The 6,757-nt window shown below is 38.1% G+C and overlaps 1 long non-coding RNA gene across 1 annotated transcript; it reads right to left on the bottom strand.

The window, feature by feature from the left end:
• Nucleotides 1–1,471: 1,471 nt before the first annotated feature.
• LOC122882816 lies at nt 1,472–4,102 on the bottom strand. Its single transcript, XR_006379466.1, has 4 exons — nt 3,977–4,102; nt 3,355–3,443; nt 3,117–3,178; nt 1,472–2,331 (listed from the first exon to the last, which is right to left on the bottom strand). It is a non-coding gene; the product is annotated as an uncharacterized LOC122882816 (long non-coding RNA).
• Nucleotides 4,103–6,757: the final 2,655 nt, after the last annotated feature.

Below are 6,757 nucleotides of genomic sequence, written 5' to 3'. Positions count from 1 at the left end.
ATTAATATGTGTGCTTAATGCTTGATGACTTGCTTTCCTACTGGCCTGCAAAGCTTGATGTTTAATTTAAAAGTCGTAGTGTGCTTTGTGTGTCAGAGCTATGCAACTGTCTAAGGTCTTAATTAGGATGGCAGCACACAAATCAAGGATGAATTTAGAAAGCAAATGGCAACACTAGAAAGATGTCAGTCTTTATGCTTATATGAGGTAAAAACTACATGTATGCATGGCTATCCTTCTCATTATCAGTTGTGTACAGTTTGTCTGTGACAGCTCTGCATGGGGTTGCATGTATATAATGAAAAAGAAGTCATTTTGTTCTCATACAGCTTTGTGTCCTAGATTCGGTTGCCAAGACAGCGATTGTGTTTTTTTTTTCATTTTAAACATTAATTTGGTCAATTATGCAGCTTAATTTCTTAATAACCTCCACTGTTCTTGGCTGTGCAGTTTGATAGGTGAAATATTTACCCAAAGTAGGATTTAAACAGGGATATGTTTTCTATAAGGACATGGTTTGTTTTCTCCTCCTATTTGCTCCTGTGGGGGATTAATACTGTCAATCACATTGACTGGCACCTCTCAAATCACACCCTTGCAGCAAAGTGGCTGATTTTGTCAGGGAGAGAATGCCGTTATCGGTAGAACCTTGTTTGGAGACTCACAAAACCGCTAAACCCGCAATTCATGGGAGATCTGTTTACAATCTGCACCGGCCATTGACTGCTAAACAGCCCGCGCAGATCCATCCTGGGCCACTCCGAGGAGGAGAGGAGCAGAGCAATTACATCCTCAAACAGCAATCTGAGGCTAGCACGGCATGCAAACAGACATCAAGTACACACACAAACACTGACAGATTCAGACACAAGCAATACGTTTACTCAAGACTTTGCAGAGTCTTGTTAAGCTTTGGGTATGAATATGTTTGGCCTATCTAGTGTTGCACATGTACTGTGCAGTACAGTCATTTTGCTGACATGTAGGTCTGAGTATCTAATTTTACGTTCCCTGATTCAGAAGCAGCGTAAGAAACCCGAATCCTGATACTTAGTCACTGCTTTATAGCTGAAAAGCCACAAAACTTACCAAAATACCAAATATTTTTCATGTTGCACGCTCAGATGTTTCAGATCATTGTGGATTAAAAAACAAAAAACACTGGCAGTGTGATAAGCTTCCTTCTGCATTTGACCAGATGTGAGTCAAATGTTTCATGCCCTAGCATAGCTAAACCTGCTTAGGGTCAAAAAAGATTCATGGGTGATCAACCTCCAACATTAGTCACCAACGAGTCTTACACTCGCTGGTAATATCGTGAATCTCAAACATGCAAAATTACTTCTTTAAAATGATCACATACAATGATATAATATTATATACATTAAGTTTTCTTTCTTTGTGGAATAATTAATTTTCAAACTATAGCTGGTTTTCAAAGTGAAAGCAAAATAAGTCTTTCTAATGGTATGCTCGCATAAGAGTCTCTTTGTACAGTATGTTTCACCCCATGTGTATAACAGTGTAATTTATTACATTCCTGTTGGAACGAGTTATAAATTGTCATTTGTGTACTAAAATGAAACTTTTGAATTGAATTTTGGTTAAAATTTTGCCCTAGACCACAAGATACAGCAAACATTTGCAGATGACAATGGGAATACTCTGCAAATGTTCTCAAGACGTTTTGCATAAATTACTATTGTGAGCCATTGCAGCAAAAACACCAATTACCAACCCTACTGTTTGTTTTATGATGTTGAGCAAGAAGGGAGACTTAAGCATGTCTTTCCACGGAGCCAGTATATCTCTGAAGAACTGTAATTTCACAGAAAAACTAAGCTGCATTTGTTGCAGTTTCCATCAGGTCTAAAACTGGCATCGATAATATGAAGTAAGATAATGTAAAGATATTACAGTTACACTTTATATTATCAGAACCATGACAGTTTCATGTCCATGGCAAAACAACTCAGATACTTCCAAATCCGAATCCCAATACTGTTCTTGGAACTAACACTGAGCCAAGCAGGGAGATTTGTCTGCCTTACAAAGCAAGGTTAAAAGCTATAAAGATATCACAAGAAGATTAAAAGCATTAGAGGCGATGTCAGTGGATCATTTTATTTTGCCCACCCTACTGCTAGTCAGCATCTTTTTTTTTGGTTGTTGTTAAAGGACATATGGCCTTTTAATCCAAAGAGGCTGATTGTTGTTTTTACAGCTCCGGAAGTGTTCCTCGATTGGGGTGCACTAAATCATCGCTCCGCTCAATGCTACATAAAATGGTTAAAGGTTGTCCAATGGGGAACATGTAGTACATGTGCTTTCCTGTGAAGACAAAAGCAGCTACTCAAGTCTGCTAAATACAGCAATATAGCACTGACTGTCAGTTTTTGGCATACCAACATTTTTGAGGAACTTATTTTCTCATATTACGCATTATGAAGGGCTGGATCATTGATCACCTATTTTTAAATCCTGCATAAGACAAATCGGTCAGTTTAATATATACTGTATGTTGAAGCAATATGTCACAATAGGTGTCCGTCATGCTTTAGGGTTCTTGAAATGTAAGCCCTATTCTGTATAGTGCCTTGGGCATTAAAGCTTGAGGATGATGCAAACAGCTAAGTATATTGCTTCATCCATTAAAGGATTTTAATAGTTGAGTTACATATATTGATTTTATTTTACAGTGACAAATACATCACTGATTGAAGGTTTTTCACGTCAAAGATGAATTGCATTAGTCTGGCTTTTTGATGAGTTTAAATAGAGAGAGGCTGTGTGAAAGCCATAAAATCTGTATATGTGACACTTAATGTGTGCATTACAACTGTGCTAGTACAGCCTTTTCACAGTATTGTTTTAAAAAGTGGTAATGAGTAATCAGGAGAAGGAACTATATGTAGGCTGAGTCTGTACAAATTTTAATCCAATGTTATCCAATGTACATTTTATAAAGTACACCCAAAATATCTGATGGACCACTTGAACAAACTGTAACCAGTGTGTACATGTTCAGAACTCTTATATATACAATTATTTGATTTACTTTACGTTAGATTGAACTACAGCAAAATATTTGTTTTCTATGGAATTTATTGACCCACCTTTTTAGACAAACTGTAGGAGGTGGCACTGGTCTCATCACACCAAAACAAGACATGATGCACTGTACAGCGACAAAACAAACTCATAAACAAACAAAAATAAATACATCTAACCATGTGCATATGAGAATTTTTATCTGAATTTTGGTATTTAGAAGATTCAGAGTGAATGATGATATGTGACAATCAGTCACAGCAATTAGTGTTACTGTTAAGAAGCCTTTTTGTTTTCTCTCACCCATACAGAATGTCACAAATAAATCCTCACTTGCATTTGCATATTAATTGGATCTGAGACGTCAAGCATCTTTCATTAAGCAAAATGATCTGCATATTTGGAGACATAAAATAGTTTATTTCAATGTGGGGAAAAGAAGTCATTGAAAATTGACCGCATATGGGATGTAAACTTTGGCTGATCCATTAACCCTTTACCCCCTGGAAGCAGATTGAACACAAAGCAACAACAGGCAGATTAACAATGGGATAATGTTTGTCAAACTCAAACAATGCTAAGTCAGATGCAGAAAATAAAGCAGCAGTGAGATCAAATGCTTACAATAAGGTTATTATTTGTGTTTTGTGAACAGTGTTTGTAACATTGTGAAGCATTCAAAATCAATGACATTTTGTTAGCTTTTTTTGAGAAATGTAAAAATAGTAGATTGCAGTATTGCTGTTTTGCACTATCTAACTGAATTAAGCTTTATTTGTAGAATAAAATAGACAACCTGTGCATGCAGCAACATGGAAATCGTATGAATGTACCACAAATTATACATATTACTAATCAGCAATTTCACAAAAAAAACAACCCCATATTTTAAAACCTGGAAATTCTGTTATTGCATAAATCATACTTGTACTTGAATCAGCAGTTTTGTTTATCTTCTTTTTGGATTAGGCCCTGAGGGAACCCAACCCCTTGATTACCGAAATCCCTTGTGTCATCTGCAGTTGTCTTTCAAACTTATTCTCAATAGCTCCAACTCTGCTCTGCTAATTACTATAACAACCAACTTCCCTTGAAAGCATCATTTGAACATTATGTCCTATTGTCTTAAGATTGTGTACTTCCAGTGATAAAATTCTCTTTCTCTTAGTGCGCTCTGTTCTTCAAAAGTAAATAAAATCCCAGGACAATAAGAAATGCCAAACAAAGTGGACGGGGGTGGGATGGGGGTGTTTGTCTGAAATCTTTGTGTGTCAGACACAACTATGCTTTGTTTGTTGTGTCTGTTGGCCATTCTAAAGGGAAAAGTGACATTGGTTGGTTCGATACGATTAAGGCTCATAGGCTGGTAATGGAAAGGCTGTGTATCGCGGGGTCTACATAGTTAGGGGCTAGACTTGTGAATAATTTGATTAGGTTGCAGGGGAATATATCTGGAGGATTATGTAAATGGCGGTGCCCCCATGCAGAATTCTTTTGAACTCTTCAGAACTCACATCTGCCGGGGTCGACAGCTAGACAGGACGGCTGCCTTCTTGTAGCCTGGTTCCTCTGTGTTGGAGGAAGGTGTTTAAAGGTCATTTTCAGTACAAACAGAGTTGTCCTGAAAGACCTCTCTATTCTAAAGAACTTCAATTTATTTTTTGTTGATGCCCATGCAATTATCATTTTCTTTGAGTCAACAATAGCTGAGCTTAGGACAATTATTGTTGTATACTAATTAGCGAGACTGTGTGCGTGTGTGTCACCAGTAACCTCTCGCAAGCACTATATATGTACACACTGGAATAGCTTTGACCTGTTTACAATATATTTAAGGTTATATCTGCCTCTCCCTCTGTGCCGTCTGATTATGAGATTTTCCCCCCAAGCCTTATTTGGTGTATTTCTGGGTGGGGATATGTTTGTGTTGAGCACTATGGCAACCAAAGTCAAGGTGACCAAGAGCATGTTGCACACATTAGATTACCAGAATAGAGGCAGGAGACAATGCAGTCAGCACAAAATACCATTTATCTGCAGCCTGATTGTAGGGATTTCAGAGACCATCCCTGGGCTGGCTGTGGATTTATTGTCTCGGTGAGTCTGACCACTGCGCTCTTAGCTGTATGAAAGCAAAGGGACCACTGCTTGTACAGTGGTTTCTGTATATACTGTGTGCCCGGTCACAAACACATAACAAAAGTGGACAAGTGGATATTTTGGCTTTATGTGGACGGCAGTTATTACGTTGAAACAAACAAGTTTTAATGTTCCATGTTTTTCTCCTTTTAAACCATTTAAGTAGCATTTGAGAAGCCTTGTTGAAATTTCCTTAAGAAAATGTTATCCTTATTTGTTTTGTTGAAAGAACCGATAGTGTAACAATGTTATCACTTCAATTGTACCATAATTCATATCTTATTTGAAAGGTGCTTGAATTCCACTCACAGTAACTCCATTACACTGTGCTGGGTGTGTTCTGAGCTTAATTGATCAATCTCCAAAATAGCTAAAATGCTCTAATATTAGCAGCTGGTTGAAAATCTGGCAGGCTCATAGCAGCACATGTTAAGTAACTCTGGCAACTTATGCTCGCTCGTGCACTGTGGCTGCAATTGTATGTTCAGGCCTTCAGAGATGAAGTGTTTGGGACTGCTCTGCAGAAACTGAGGCAGTAGTGCCAACACAGTAAAAACTTAATCACTTTGGCAGGCCGTGTAGTTGTGGGATTCAGTCTCACTCAACAAAACATGAAAAAGAAAACAAGCAGATTTTTACAGTGCTTAACCTCTTGGTTTATTGAAACTTCCATCCACATATGAACCCCCATACTGTGATGGATATGTGAAATATGGGGAATGTCTGACTTGGTGCTTATGGGTGCTCTCAGTCAGTTTCCCCCTTTCAGAAAAGCTGAAGTCCTGAAATATTGATTGAAAATAAGCTTGACAAAACCTCCCACTTCCCCTCTTTGAGAATGTTTTTTTTTTTATTATTATTATTCCCAGGAATGTTTGCAGGGCAGTAAGCGGTTACTTCACCAACAGGAAGGATGATACAAGGACATACTGTAATTATGTTCAAAGATACAGATTCAGCCCAGTTTTTACTTGTAAAACTTGAGCAATCAGTTTTGGAATCTAAAAGAATCCTCTTTTGTGGTTGTCATGTGCTATTGAAAGAGTCTGCTTTGCCCCGGCTTGTGACCACTTGTTGAAGGGGTTGGGAGTGATTTAGGGAGGGCAGCTGGATAACAGAGATTTTATTTATCTATTCTGAGAGCCCTTTATTTTTTCAAGCAGTTCTGAGCTTGCAGTTGCTGCTTTCATGACTTTGTGGCAGATTTTATGAATTGTGTGAAATGTGTATGACTAAAGGGAGGAACAGCTGAGAGGGTGACTGTGTGGAAAAAAAGTGAAGAAAATGGAAAATGCCAGAGATGTTAACCAGAGGGCAATCTGCATTTCTGGAAGTGCTGCTTAAAGTGCTAAATGCTGATTTCCTTTGGTTCTGTTAGAAGAGAAGGGAAGGGAGGACAAACATTTTTTCAAAGGCCAGGGACTGGGACATGGGAAACGTATAAATGTTTTCCAACTTCACACATGGAGGATTCATTCACTTTTTGAAGTGTTCATGACTGTAAGAGTCACTAGAAGTAGAAACTTTTTCTAACACGCCCTGGTTATTCGACAGTGTTTCTCACGGC

Source organism: Siniperca chuatsi, linkage group LG10 (genome assembly GCF_020085105.1).
Source record: "Siniperca chuatsi isolate FFG_IHB_CAS linkage group LG10, ASM2008510v1, whole genome shotgun sequence".
Classification (NCBI taxonomy): domain Eukaryota; kingdom Metazoa; phylum Chordata; class Actinopteri; order Centrarchiformes; family Sinipercidae; genus Siniperca; species Siniperca chuatsi.
The sequence above is the reverse complement of the archived record's forward strand: the minus strand, read 5'-3'. Positions and strand labels throughout refer to the sequence as shown.